The sequence below is a fragment of the Lutra lutra genome, chromosome 8 (assembly GCF_902655055.1).
Source record: "Lutra lutra chromosome 8, mLutLut1.2, whole genome shotgun sequence".
Lineage (NCBI taxonomy): Eukaryota > Metazoa > Chordata > Mammalia > Carnivora > Mustelidae > Lutra > Lutra lutra.
This window is the reverse complement of record NC_062285.1, coordinates 116,182,266-116,198,827: the sequence shown is the minus strand read 5'-3', so window position 1 is coordinate 116,198,827 and position 16,562 is coordinate 116,182,266.

Sequence of the window (16,562 nt, the reverse complement as noted above, 5' to 3'; positions counted from 1 at the left end):
ACAGGGTAACTGATGAAACAGGTCCATGAGGATCTTGGCATTGGAATTCACAGGGTAGAGTGCTTCAAATAGGAAAAGGAAATCCTCTTTCACTATGAAAGGAGGAAATTCTGAGGGGGTATAGACAGATGAAATACACTCTAGGCAGGAGGGGATAAAGCGGGAAAGACCTGCTGTTTTCTGGTCTTACCTTCTTGATCACGTGGAATATAGTGTCCGTGAGTAAGGATGAGGGAGGAGGCATCAAGCCTGGGATTTAAAGAGAAGCAAACCTATATAGTATAGCCTCTGAGGGAAAAATGAAAGGGAACTGGTAGTAAACAAAAGGACATATAGCCTAGTGATAGCAAGGATAGAGACCACAAATCTTGAAGTATCTCTGATTATGTGATTTTACTCCAGCAGCTCTGAGCATCAAGAATTCCACCTGTGTGTTAGAGATATTTATAGGACATTGTTCTTTTAATTTCAGTAATATATGGCCATATTTTGTCATTAGGGCCTTTTTCAGAAGGACACTGCTAGAAGGATTGATGGGAAACCCCACATACAAAATGATCGTGAAATATGTCATCTAAGAAATCTTGTAATTCCCTGCGAAACAGATGGCACAGCTCTGCAATATAAGCAGCAATGCCCTCACCAGCTGTTGATTTTAGTTGCAAAATTTAAATCACCACTGGTGCTGATGAGGAGTGTGTCTAAAATAATCCCACAAGATCCATGAATGATGAAATGTCCTCGCTTTAGGAGAGGTTGGGGTAAATAGGTACATTGTACATACTTTGAGCTGTACTTTCAGAAAATAGAAACTAACACTTGTGTGTAGGTGTGCTTTAATGTAGGGGAGAAAAGCTCTTCCTGTAATGCACAGGAGTCAGTCTGACTCTATAAATGTCTCCATTTAGCCCTAAAGCCTGTCCTCACTTTGGCATCAATGATACTTTATTATCTCTGTTTTCTTCTATCTCCAAAGATAGAACTTTGATCTTTTGTTTCTGTGAAAATCCCTCTCTTGCCTTTCCCTCAATATTGCCTGTCATCCAGAGTGAGGAGCCATACAAAGTTGAGAATATAGATCTAAAATTTAGCAGAGAGGTGGAAGCTATAAGGACACACAGACTTAAGGATGTTAATGTAGAGGTAGAAGCTATGTCCTTCTCTCTATACTCTACCTGACAAACTCCTGCACAACCATGTTGATCCAGCTCTAATAATACTAATAAAATGATAATAAGTGGATAATGAGTTTTTCTATATATCAAACACTGAGTATTATATTTTTATTTAATATTAAAATGCATTATTTTATTTTCTCTTTTTCTTTTTATATAATTTTTTGAGATATAATTGACATATAGCACTGTCTAAGCTTAAGCATAATGATTTGACTTACATATATTATGAAAGGATTACCACAATAAGTTTAATTAACACCCATCTTACAATACAGATACACAAAAGAAAGAAAACATTTTTTAAAAGATTTTATTTATTTATTTGACAAATAGAGATCACAAGTAGGCAGAGAGGCAGGCAGAGAGAGAGAGGGAAGTAGGCTCCCTGCCAAGCAGAGAGCCCGATGTGGGGCTCAATCCCAGGACCTTGGGATAATGACCTGAGCTGAGGGCAGAAGATTTAACCCACTGAGCCACCCAGGCACCCCAAAATAAAACATTTTAAAAAGGGTTTTATTTCCCTTATGATGATAATTCTTAGGTCCTACTCTCTTAACAACTTTCCAGTATACCATATAGCAGTATTAACTACAGTCATCATGTTATATATGACATCCCTGGTACTTATTTATCTTATAACTGGAAGTTTGTATCTTTTGACCATTTTCATTCAATTTCTCCTCCCTCTATCCCCACCTCTGTGTTCTGAGTTAAATATATCAACTCATTTTATCCAACCCCAAACTCAGTGCTGTCGTTGCAATTACTTATATACATATATTTACCTTCCCTAATAGACCCTAAACTCTTTTAAGAAGAGTGAAATTTGGCACCTGGGTGGCTCAGTTGGTTAAGCAACTGCCTTTGGCTCAGGTCATGATCACAGAGTCCTGGGATCGAATCCCACATCATGCTCCCAGCTTCACGGGGAGTCTGCTTCTCCCTCTGACCTTCTCCCCTTTCATTCTCTCTCACTGTCTCTTTCTCAAATAAATGAATAAAATCTTTAAAAAAAAGCAAAAAAAAAAAGAGGGAAATTATATCATTTATGTTTTTATTCTCTGCAGGGCTTCTTGGTACTTTCTGCATTAAGTATGTAATAAATACATTTGTTGAATGACTAAATGAAAAAGAATGCACAAAACAAGAAAGGGAGAGAAAAACTATTAATTATATACTTACAAGTCTTTTTAAAAATGTAAATTGTGTTTTTTCAAGGATAGGATTTGTTTCCCTCAAAGCGAAGCACATGGTAGATACTCAATAAATATTCATTAGTTGATTGGTGAAAGTCTGCCAGTGCACTATTTTGTCCTGGAGATAGGAAATGAGAGATATATTCTCTTAGAGTCAGAATTCACTGAGTACATGCTTCCGACCTCCCCACATTCTATGTGTCAGGACTCTGATTCTTCCTATGTGATTTTATGATAGGTGATTTAAAGAATGAGTGCAGGGTTATACTCCTTCGCAAAGTTCCATTTGCAGCTCTAACCAACTACTTAGCTCCAATCTGTTTCTCTTCTGTTCTAGTCATTTGTCACTCTGGCACCATCTTGGGTATTCTTTGCATCTACTGAAGACAACTTGTTATTTATATAAAAGATGCTTTAAAATAAATTGCACATTAATAGTGGATACTTTAAATAAAAACATATCCTATAATCATTCTGTGGAAATTATTTAATTTACCAAAGGGCTAGTTTCTATTTATGACTGGCAATAAACTTATATGAGAAATAATCACAAAAAGCCTATATTGGTTAAAATGGAGAAATTAAGATATTCAACTAAATGATTCAGATTGACTTATTTTGTTTGGCTGTTATAAAACCCTATAATGAAAGGTGTAAGAAATCCAAGAATTATTTATCATTCAAACTGATTCACAGTAAATTTGTTAGGAGATATCATTTATAATTGGAATATAATTTTTTTTCTGAAAAGCAACCAGACCATCCTGTGCTGATTAGTATATAACAAATACATTCAAAATGACTTCCAAAAACAAACTGATCTTTAATTTTTGCCAAAAATAATAACAAGTTCTAATTATGAGAAGGAAAAGATCTTTATTTTGAGAGACTAGTAACTGAGTTTTGGCTATACAATTTCTACATTTTCGCCCAGTGAGGGTATACCATTACTCACCTTATGAATATATCATCATTTTACCTGGAGAGGTGCCACAAACCCTCAAATGAGGGAAGATCCCTAGACTTTGGACTGAAAACAGCTTGTCTCCCATGATTCTGTGATCCTGGCTTTTAAATGCTCTTCTCAACTTCTTACTCTTCCTTTTCCAATAGAAGGATGAAAAAATATGTTGATATTGGATATCCATGGAAGAAAAAAATAAACTACAACATATCAGACCATTCCCTGCAACCCTTTGGACAGGGTGAGGAATAATATTTCCATAGTAGAGTTCATGAAATGGATTGTAGATGTTTCCTGATACTCTTACATATGACAATATCAGTAGAACAGTGATATATAGCTTCCTAAGGAGGAACTGCTTACATTATTTTATAAATCATATCTTCTAGGAATTAAATAAATTCCTATGTAATAGGAAAGAACATGAAAATTATTTTTTATGATCTTTCATGTTGCTATATATATTTCAGTCCCAAAAGAAATCTAGAGATATTTGAAGACATAAAAGAAAAGTCTACACTCACTGAAGAACAGATCTTAGATCTAGCATGATTGAATTCCATAATTCACAAAAACCTCCAGTAAGTTGGAACTAATTTACATATATAAACAAAAAGATAAGCAACATTTAGAAAACATCCTTTGCCTTTGGGATTTGCCAGCTTTCATTCCGGAGGGCTTCCTTTTTTTAGCCTTGTTAGGTAGTAAAATTTTAAGTACACAGCAGAGACAAATAGATTAGCAATACAGTTTGAACAATATGGATAGAATGCCTGAAAATTGATTGATTATTAAGAAGCTAATATTCTGGAAGGTAAGTTAGAGAATGTTTGGCTAGAAACACTTCCCTACCCAGAATCAATTACTCCCTATTAGGCTGCTTAGTACAATTATCTAACAAACTGATTGGAAAGTGATTAGACAACAAGCATGTGAAGATTTAGCTAACTTAATTAGTAATCAGATTACTATAAATCATGACTGCAAGGAAATATCATTTTACATCCATTTGATTGCAGCAAAAGTTTGATAATACTAATTGTTAGAGAGATGTGAGTCAGTGAAGTCTGATGTATATCAAAGTAGTTGTACCATTTTATTCTCCTATATTGTTTTTAACCAGTTTGAAAAACAACTTGGCATTGTCTTTCAAAAATGAACATTCACGTATCCTGTGACCTATAAATTCTTCCCCTCGATAAAAATTCAAGTGACATACTTGCTTACATGCACCAAGAGACATGTATAAGGATGTTTACAGAAGTACCGTCATAATAACAAAAAGAAAGTAAAAAATCTTTGTAAAATGTAAATAACCATCACGTGGAGAGTAGATAAAAAGAATCATTAAGGGACACCTGGGTGGCTCAGTGGGTTAAAGCCTCTGCCTTTGGCTCAGGTCGTGATCTCGGGGTCCTGGGATCGAGAGCCCTCATCGGGCTCTCTGCTCAGCGGGGAGCCTGCTTCTCCCCCTCTCTCTCTGCTTGCCTCTCTGCCTACTTGTGATCTCTGTCTGACAAATAAATAAATAAAATCTTGAAAAAAAGAATCATTAAAATTATGACATTACACAGTAGTGAAAATGCATGAACCACAACAATATACAGCATGGATGAATCATATCTAGTTTGGGGTAACAAGAAAACCTTAGAGGTTGTGTATATAACATAATAGCCTTTTTTTCTTAAAAAGATAAAAAAAAACAGCATAGAACACATTGCTTGAGGATATGCTATATGTAATAAGACTATTATTGAAAAACGGGAATAAAATACAAACAAAATTATGATAGGTAACTTGGGTTTAAGCTGTAGGCAGAGAGACAGGATGGGACGAATGCAGAGATAACGTGTAAATACTTGTCAGTGTTCTAGTTCTTGGCCTGGTTGTTGGGTTCACAGATGCTTGTCAATTATTGAGTTGAATGAGTAACTAAATAAAATAAAAGAGGGTTATGCATGGATCAGTGTTGATCATGTATCATGACCCATGAATTAATTCAAATCTCTTCATTACAAGTTCATTTTAAAAGCCAAGCAAGACAACAAAGGAAAACAAAAAACCTACTGTTGATTTTTACTGTTGATTTTTTTTTTAAATTTCCAACTGAAGAAACAAGAGGTACAATGCATCTAAATATGATTATAATATTAAAATGACATTTGAATGGATATTTGTGTTTGGAAGATTTATGGACTAATGGTATTAACCAGTCACAGAGTATGTGGCATACAGCTAGGCACCTGACTTTTCTAAAGCCAGGTTTTATTAGGATTTTGTTTGGAATGAGAAGATAGGAATGTCCCCTCTGAGAGATGACATTTCATGAACATAACGTATGGATCATTCTCTCAACTAGGATTGGTTTTAGGGTTGTTCTCTTGACGATGATTTTCTTTCTTATAACTTCATGTCCACTCCACTACAATTCTTTTCTTTTCCGTATATTTTTCTTTCAGCCTGTTAACAGAATTATCACAGTCTGTGTGAAGGTGACATTATAATTATTACCAATACTAAGTAATCAGGATCCATGGCTACCTGAACTAAATGAAACAAAAACTGGGCAATTGTTCACTTTATGTAATTTATGTCATCTTGATCTAGACATTTAAACTTCTAAACTGAAGCTTAAAGCCATATTTCAGTAGGTAGTTATGTCCTTCTGAAATATAATTCACATCCTCTAATCTCCCATCTTGAATGGTGAGAAAGACCAGGGCAGTCAAAACTTAGAGTTGGAACAAACCTCAAGTGAAGGGTCACAAACATTAGGGTCTGGTCTATGTGTGTGTGTGTACTTTTGGGGTGCAGGTGGGAGCAGCACTCTACAGATACAGATCAGAATATCTACACATACTTTGCTCAAGTAGCTCTATCATTAGAAACAGAACAGCACTTTTTGTTTCCTTCAGGCTCTTTTTATAAATTACAAGGTTTTAAAAAAAATCTTTCCCTCTTTTTTTTTTTTTTTTTTGGTTAGTGTAATATATAAAACTAGTGGGACCCCAGGGGTGGGGTTATTTCCTACCATTGTACTGCGTATATTGCCATGTCAGCTCCAAAGCCTGGAGTAAATATTTGTTGAATGTATGACTTGCCCCCCATAAGGCAGTGAGGCTGCTTTAGCAATCAGTCTCCTTAAATGGCATTATTTACTTCCTAAAAACATGCTTTCTACATTGGCTTAGAGCTTTAATTTATATAGGCCCACTGCCCTTCTGCTGTGGCACAGATCACTTTCTGACTACTCTAGCTTTTCTGAACTCCTTCTCACATTGAGACATGTTAAAAAAAAATGCATCCCTTTTAATTTAACAGCACTGCCTTCCCCTACCCCTATGTCTAAATTGCAAATCTTGGATTCTTTACTGTAGATCTGACATGCTCCAGCCTGGTGTGTGAGTTCAGAAGTCCTTAGCTTTAGATTATAAATAGGATTGCAACTCAAGTAGAGTCTTGTCGGCCTGTTTACTAGACTGCTTTAGAGATTGTTCAGACCCACACAGTCAGGGGAGAGATGGAAACATAATTTGTTTCAGGGTTCATTGCCTAGAGGCATGGCCAACTCTGTATCCCATGAGCAGCGCTACAAAACACTATCAACCTTGGTAAGCAGCAAACACTGCACAGGCCATGCAGAGATTTTCCAAGTACAGACTGTACTCACATGACAGAGTTAACTCATATCAGTCAGATACTGAATGAGAGCCACCTATCCGGGGAGTTGAGCAATTCTTTGCTTCCTCAATACTTTCATCCTCAACTCAGTTAAGCAGAGGCCCTGGCAAAATACAGCAAAACACTCCATGTGCGGACATGATGGGGCTTTTGCCTGCTCTCCTTGGCCTCACCTTCACCAGTCCCTACTGGAAGAACAAGTCTTTTCAAGTTCTTCCTGTTGCCCTGGAAGCTGTTACTGTTGAGACAAAATAGCTACCATCAGAGTAAATGCAATTGTTACACAAGACTGAAGCCAGTTGTTGGGAAGAATGAATCTTAGACAAGAATTTAGTTTGAAATTGCATTGTTAAATAAGTTAATACAAAAGAATTACTATTTTGTTAACCATGTAGAAGGAAAGATGGTAAACATACTGGATCTCAAACAATTCAGTTTAATTCAGTTCAGTAATGATTCACAAACATGGATCATCAAGACCTGAAACGGATGGTATGTTAGACATCAAATATCATTCCTCTCCTTAAGAAGCCCACAGTTTGGAGGCTGACTGATTTGCACAGACCAATGATTGACACAGAGACCAGCTTGAAACAGGCATTTAATACATCTTGTGCCATCATGTTATTACTGCACTGTGTTATTATTATTAATGTGACAAAGTATTATATCACTTTGTTGTAGGATTATATCACTATATTGTAGGAAGGCCTAAATATTTTCATTATTTCCAAAAAAGGCTTATTAGAGAAAGCAATATATGAGCTTATTCTTGAGTAGTGATTTGCCAGTGGGAAGCAGCAAAGGATATTGAGACAGAGGGAATTGCATGCACAAAGCATCCATGTAGTATAAAATAACTTACCAGTTCAGTGGTAAGAAGTGTCTCAATTGTTCTTGGTAGTCCAGGAGACATTTGGCAGGAGAATTGTCCTAAGTAGTAGTCCTAGGCCTTGTGGTACTTTCCCAGGTCTAGTCCAGACCAGAATAGCTTCTGGCAATGTAGCCAAAGGGAGGATTTGAAACACGGTAAGGTAATGCAGCCAAAGTAAGCAGAAATCAATGCTTGTGGTGAAGTTTGAAGAACAAGCTGAAGCTGTGGGTGGGATAATGAGTAATGTAGTAAAAAGTCAATAGGAATTGGAAGCAGGTCCAAATGCAGATCTAGAAATAGTTTGGGGAGGGGCAGATTTCATTTGTATCATGTTTATTGGCACACTGTTGAAAATGGAGGAGAGACAAGAAGGAAAAGGACCACTTAAAAGCATTACAAAATTCAAGTGGATAATAAGGACTTGAAATAAGGTAGTGGTATTGAGGTCAAGTGTGAGAAAATTTAGGAGACAAAATGGGTCACACTTGATAACAATGGAACATGGCATTGAGAGGATAGATATGGAAAAATGCTACAGTGGTGCTCAGGGACAGTGTCTTACAGAGTGTAGATGTAGGTTGAATGTGTGACTGATACATGTTGACCCATTAGCTAGATAGAACATAGGAGTCTGGGAACTAAAGGATGGAAGTACCACTAACTTCTCATCATCATTCTTTTTTTTTTTTTTTAAAGATTTTATTTATTTATTTGAGAGAGAGACAGTGAGAGAGAGCATGAGTGAGGAGAAGGTCAGAGGGAGAAGCAGACTCCCCATGGAGCTGGGAGCCTGATGCGGGACTCGATCCCGGGAGTCCGGGATCATGACCTGAGCCGAAGGCAGTCGTCCAACCAACTGAGCCACCCAGGCGTCCCTCATCATCATTCTTAATGACTAACCCATTTGCAGATTTATGTTTCTCATCACCTTAGCCTTAGATTCTGCCAAATTAGAAGTCCAAAATCTCAGTGGTGGACTATTTCCATCTGTGGCCATAGAAAGGATTCACTGAACTTGAAGCTACCACATCACTTTACAGTCATCTTGCTAGTGCCCCTGCAGGCAGAAATTCAGGGGAAAATGACCCTGATAATGAATAAAACTGGAATTTGATTAGTTCCAAAAAGAAAAAAAAAAAAAAAGAATGCTGTGAAAATCTAGAAGATGGAGAAATTGGTAAGATTCAGAAATGCACAGATGAAAGGCCAAAAGATGGACATTGCATAAAAAGTGATAAAGACAATAATATCAGAAAGCTACATATTATTTTATTGAATGAAAATATTTAGAGATACTCTTGAAAGTGTCTCTGTTGGTTGAATAGAAGTGCATTTGTATATAACTAGATAGTATAGTTACTTGGTGATATTATCTAATGATAATTTTTCCTAATCATAATTTTTAATAATAATGAAGGAAATTAGGAAATACATAACCTCTCATAATAAAATTCTAGAACTTTTTTCTACTATCATGTGGAGAATATTTTTTCTTGCATATTTTCACCTTATTATTTAGAGTTGTGCATTTTAGGTATTCCAACATTTTTTAATATAATAACTAAAACACAATAAACTTAGGATGGTCAAATAGATTCAACTTTATTGTCTTAACCTTGGGGTGATTTCCCCCACATCTCTCTCCAGATTCAGATTCATTTTTCAGTCTAGATATGAGGACAGTCATATAATAAACTGATACAAACCTCAACTTGAGTTGTCTGGCTTATTTCTAGATAGTTGATATTTCTACTTCTATTCTCCAGTGGAGGGAGTAATTTTGCTTAAGTGGTGTTGTGCTAACAATCAGCATAATATTATAACTAAGAGCATGAATTCTGGAATTAGATGCAACTGGGTATTAAGGTCTAGACAAGATACTGGCTATGTTACCAGATGCAAGTGAATTGACTTTTCTGTGCCCCAGGTTCTTCCTTTGTAAAGAGAGTTAATAATAGGATTACCTACTTCTTAAAATTTTTGTGAAGATTAATGAGCAAGTGAAAGTAAAATATTGGCCTAATTTGAAGAATATGGTGGATTTCTGCTCACACAAAACTTCTAGTTAATTCAATAGTATTAATATCTCTGGTAGTAGAAATCACAATAGTAATACTAATAGCAGTATAAGTAACAGTTTGAAAAGATAGTTTTCAAAAAACAGGTAAATCATGACTTTTATATGGATATAAAAAGGAACATGTGTTGAGTTTTATTTAATTTATTAATCAGTGAAGGAACCACCACATGCTGTACCCAGTTCAAAAGGGAATACAAAGAATAATCACATTTGTTAATTAGGAATATCAAAATGAATATGAAAAGGGAGCAAAACTGGCCTCTTCCACTTCTTCTTCCAGTGGAGGAGGGAGAATAATGGAATTCCCACTGGACAGAGCTTACATGTCTACTGACAGGATCTTCGGGCATTGCTCTCAGTTATCTAAAGCTTATGGAATTATAAAACAGCTTCCATGTAATCAAAATTTTTAAAATAGAGAGGGATGTGCTATAGGCAGTATTTACTTTTCCACTGAAGTACAGTTTTCCCCTACATGGTAGCAGCCGGGGTGGTATTTTCAGGTCACAGGTAACATGTGCAGTGTAAACATCACTATACACAGGTAAATCCTGAAAAGCCTGAAAAAGAACACACGGTATGTAAATTATTCCAAAGGTCCTGGTGGCAAGAGTACTGGTTCCAGCATCAAGCCAACCTGAATTCTAGTTGCACCTTTTCACCGTTTATCAGATGATTGACCTTGGACAAGTCATTTAATCTGTTTGAGTCTTAATTTCCTCATCATGTAATTAAGCACTGGAGCAATTGCTTTTTAAAGTGTCCGTATGGATTCAGATCCATAGCCAAGAAGCAATGACTGTTGATGTGAATTTTAATGCAGTGTCTCGTGGATCATCTACTGATGGATAATTGAGACTTGGCTACAAATAGGCAATGCCATCACTGTTACTGACCTAAACAATTCCAGCAAATGACAGGTCATTAGGGCCTTTGAAATGTCACCCATTATACCGTGTATATTTAATGAAATGCTAATGTAATTTTGCTAAACATGCCTACTTATCATTACACATGATGGATTGAAGATACGAGTTTCCAATGGTAGTAAAGTGTCATAGGAATAGTGATTAAGCACCACAATTATGGGAACACCTACCTTTTATATTAAAAAGTCATTTTTTTCCCCCAGCTTGTGTCAGTTAAAGTGGTAAGAGACTGTGAATGTGAGGCAAAGAATGTATGTTGAAAGTATGGCTTAAGAACATTTATCTCGGGCCGCCTGGGTGGCTCAGTGGATTAAGCCACTGCCTTCGGCTCAGGTCATGATCTCAGGGTCCTGGGATCGAGTCCCGCATCGGGCTCTCTGCTTAGCGGGGTGCCTGCTTCCCTCTCTCTCTCTCTCTCTGCCTGCCTCTCCGTCTACTTGTGATCTCTCTCTGTCAAATAAATAAATAAAATCTTTAAAAAAAAAAACAAAACATTTATCTCAAATTCTCCTTGTATCGTGTCGTCTGAGTGGGCGATGCCTACCTTCTGTACCATGGCCACTACACATGGCTTTCGTATGTCATTCCTCAATTCTGTGAGTGAGATAAACTGAATTATTTGAAGAGATGTCAGACTGTAAGTGGTTTGTTTTTATAAAATAATTATTCTTGTAAAATAAAATTCTAATAAAACATTTATTATAAAGTATACAGGAAACTGAATAAAACACATGTAGAGCTTCATAGATTCCCATGATGCATCTGTCACTCAGACTAAGAAAAAGACATTTGATAGTTACTCAAGTGATACTCCAGGTGTGCTCTTCTTCCTACATGAGAAACCTCTGCCCTGTACTTTAATCACTTTCTTTCATTTTTTTTCACCCCAGTATGCATTCCTAAACACTAGAGATTTGATTAGACTGAAGTTTTTTTTTTTTTTAAAGGGGAGGTGCAAATACAAGTGATGATGAGTTCTCCAGTTGGAGGCATACCATGCCTATCATCTCTATTTTTGTGATGTGGTCAGCCATTGAAACTCCATGTTCAGATGTTCTATGTGAGGGACTTTTTAAAATGCATGCATATATCATTAATGTATTGACTATTGGTTCTTATTATGCTATTATGTTGGTATTCCTGAGGTTTGGAAACATTATTTCTCTAACATTAAGTATGGTAGGTTAGTTAGCCTTGTTATTTCCACTCCTTTGTGTAACTCTATAAAGGCTCTGTGTTATCTCAAAGATACTCAAAGAGTTCAACTTAAAACTGCTGAAAAACTGGTCTCTGAACTAACCTCCCATATTTATTAATTGCTAGTGTCATTCATAAGAAGTCTTCCTAACAAAATCCCTTTCAACAGGTCTAACTGGGGCATTGAAATTGGGAGTTGAGTTCTGAGGCAAAACCCAAATTTCTTATTGAAATGGGTATAGTCTGTATTAGAGTCAACAGACTTAATGAGCACTTACTTTGTGCAAGGGAAAGGCCAAAATTAACTACGCTAATATTTTGAGTTGAGAATCTTCTCAGTTGAAGGCTCTAGATACACCAGTATGTCAGAAGAAATGTTTGCCATGAGCTATTTTCTTCAGGATTTTCATCTATTCAGGTCTGATTCACTAGCAGATAATATTCTATTTTATACTTGCTGAGGGAAAAAATGAATTATTTTAGTTTTCTGATATCAAATATGGAAATATTATGTAGAACTAAGACTTTCCAGGACTGAAATAATGGGATTCTAAGACAGGGTTTCTCAGCTTTGGTGCTACTGATGATTTGGGCTAGGTAATTCTGTGTTGTGGGGGCTATCCTGTACATTATAGGATGTTTTGCAGACTCCCTGGTTTCCACCCACTAGATGTCAGTTGTGGCACTACATATGTTGCCAAACGTGGCCAAATATCTCCTGGGTGAAAGTGATTGTCCTTTATTAGAAACTACTATTCTAAGAAACTCTTAAAGCATAAATACTCTGGAGGGAAAGAAGGACTCTGCCTGTAGTTTGCATATAAAACATCTAATCCATTGCTACCTCCTAGCAGTGATTTGAAATGACCACATTCTATAATATACCAGAGGGATGTGGTTATAGCTGTGTGTTTAAATATCATCTTTATACAATTTTTGGTATATCCAAATACTTGTAATTTTTGGACACTCTGTGTATATAGTATCTTCCCAATTATATTGCTTATACATATTTGTTATATAAAACACAGAAAGAAGTCAAAGAAGATAAAAATTATCTGTAATCCTATCTTAAAAATCTAGCCTTTCTTTACACTTGGGGTTCATCATGAGCTTTTTCTTTCTATCCATCTACCTATATCATTTAAATATAAAATTGTAGGAGCTCCTGGGTGACTCAGTTAAATGTCTGGCTCTTGATTTTGGCTCAGGTCATGAGCTTAGGGTCCTGGGATTAAGCTCTGTGTTCAGTGGGAGTCTGCCTCAGGATTCTCTCTTGCCCTCTGCCCCTCTTTCCCCCTAATATATATAATAATAAAAGAAATAAATCCTTAAAAATTAAGTTAAAAGTTATATTACATACATATGCATATAGTGTGTAAAATATTTTGCAATGTTTGGATCATTATATAATGCACATGGTCACATTTCTTTAATGTCTTTTCCCATATACTTCTTCCTTTTTGAAATATTTTGAAGCAAATCCTGGACACTGTTTCACTTTCATCCATAAATAGTTAAAATATATTTAAAAGCTAAGGACTTTAAAAAAATTCACAATACCATCTATCTCATCAAAAATTAATAATTTCTATTCCAAGGTATGTGCAAACATACAATGATAAATTATATACATGTACTATTGTATTAATCAGTTATGCACCTTATAAATCATGCAAATGCAAAAAATAATAATTCCTTAAAATTATAAACGATTCAGTCACTCTGAAGGAAATGATAATTTGAATTCAGTGAGTGAGTGAAAATGTACTGAATCTAAATTTTTGTGCTACACTATATTTTACTGACAGAATGACTTCACACAGCTATAGTACCGTCATTTAAAGAAAGCTTCTGGTTTCTGAAAGGCAATATTTTTCGTATTCTAGTAATCCACACAATTGTTTCCTTGACAGAATGATGCTGGTGTCTTAAGAGGTATTTCAGCCTTGTCTGTTCTCGTGGTGGCCCCCTGGTGGTCAGAAAGACTAGGCAAATGTTCCTTGGCTGAGTGTGTAAAAAAGGGGTGTGTGTGTGTGTGTGTGTGTGTGTGTGTGTATGTGTGTGTGTGTGAAAGTTTGAAAGGAGAAAAGGAAAGATACTTTAAGATGGTACAATGTAGTAAATGCTAGCGTATTTCTTTGTCCAGAGAAATACTCTAAGATCCACTGAAAGCTGTTATATTAGCTACTGTCTCTGCTGTGGCGAAGGCAGGGATTTTATTATTTTATTTTTTTATTTAAAATTTTACTTATTTATTTGACAGATAGAGAGAGAGAGAGCGAGAGCATGGGTAGACAGAGCGGTAGGCAGAGGTAGAGGGAGAAGCAGGTTCTCCGCTGAGCAGGGAGACCGATGTGGAGTTCCATCTCAGTACCTTGGGATCACGACCAGAGCCAAAGGCAGCTGCCCAACTGGCTGAGCCACCCAGGTGCCCCCAAAAGCCAGGGATTTTAGTTAAATGCAGCCAGGCATAGCCTGGGTTGAGTCCTTGATAGTCAATTCTCCAGGTTAATTTGGGTTTTAATTTCCTATTTTATAAGCCTAGAAATCATAATACATGAAGTGTCAGGCTCCTTATAATCCTCCTGACTATACAGTTCTGTAAAATAGAAACTCTTCCATCAATAGCTCCCTCAGAAGGCAAATGTTTACATAACTATTCCTTAAAGTATTCTGAATTTGAAATGCTTGGAGAAGAAATGAGCAAGTTCTGTTCTCGTCTAATGAAATACTTGCAGTACTTTAAAAAAAAAATTAAACTTATAAATATTTTCCATTAAAAAAAAATGTCACTGACAGCCTACAATAGACAAACTACTCTTCTAGATATTGGAGTAGAGATGAAGTGAGGAGAGAAGAAGAGAAAAAAGTGTACCTAATCTGTCTTCAAAGAGTCATAATGTGTAGATGAAAAGATTAAAGTGACCCACTGTGAAAAAAATTTGAATTTGACAAAATAAATACATCATGGAATAGTTATTTGAACCATAACAGAAATGTGAGGGTCATGCTTTCACAGGGTTAACCTGTTTAAAACAAGATAATTAAATACACATACATCATCATGTGCAATCTGAACTCTTTACTTATTGTGAATAAAAATAAATAATATTAGTTATATTGACTGAGCTAGTTTACTTTGGGAATACCTCTTGGTTTGACTGTTGTGATACTCAGATCAAGTATCACTGTTTAGAGGCAAGTGCTGGTCAGAAAAGACTACATTTTGACTTTGTTTTGTTCCAGTGTATTAAAGTAGCAAGGCACTAAAAATACTTCTTTCAAGATTTTTTTAATTTTTTAAATTAATTTTTATTTTTTTAAATGAAGTACAAAATACAAGTTTATTTTTTTTAAAAGATTTTATTTATTTATTTGACAGACAGAGATCACAAGTAGGCAGAGAGGCAGGCAGAGAGAGAGAGAAGGAAGCAGACTCCCCGCTGAGCAGAGAGTCTGATGCGGGGCTTGATCCCAGGACCCTGGGACCATGACCTGAGCCGAAGGCAGAGGCTTTAACCCACTGAGCCACCCAGGCGCCCCCAAAATACAAGTTTAAAAGCAATCCAGAGGAGCAATAGATTATTAATAATAATTTTTGTGTGTAGTAAAAACACATACCGTGAAACCTACCTTCTTACCAAATTTTTTAAGTGTACAGTAGAGTAGTGTTATGCACATTGTTGTACAGCAGGTATCTAGATCTCTTTTCCATCTTGCATGACTGAAACTCTACCCATTGGAACAGCAACTCTCCATTTCCCCCTTCCCGGATCCTGGCAGCTATCAATCTACTTTTTGTATCTATGAGTTTCATTACTTTAGGTCTCAAATAAGTGGGACCATGTAGTATTTGTCTTTCTGTGATTGACTTACTTCACTTAATATACTGTTCTCAAGGTTCATCATGTTGTAGCGTATGACAGGATTTCCTTCTTTTTAAAGGTTGAATAATACTCCAGTGTATGTATATATTGTATTTTCTTTATCCATTCATCTGTCAATGGACTTTGAGATTGTTTCCATTTCTTGGCTAGTGCATAGAATGCTGTAATGAATGTCAAAGTGCAAATATCTCTTGGAGATTTTGTTTCCAATTCTTTTGGATAAATGCCCAGAAATGGGGTTGCTGGATCATATGATAGTTCCATTTGGAATTTTTAGATAACCCCCATACCATTTTTCCATAGTGGTTACATCCTTATATATTCTCCCAAGTGGTGCACAAGGATCTCAATTTTTCCACATCCTCGCCAAGACTCGTTATTTTGTTTCTTTTCTTTTTCTTGTCTTTTCCTTCCTTCCTCCCTCCCTCCCTTCCTCCTACCCTCTCTGCATTTTTCTCTTCTCTCTCTTATCTTTTCTCTCGATCTATCTTTTCTTCTTTCTTTCTTTCTAACAGGTGACCTCATTATAGTTTAATTTGCATTTCTCTGATGGTTAGTGATGTTGAGCATCTT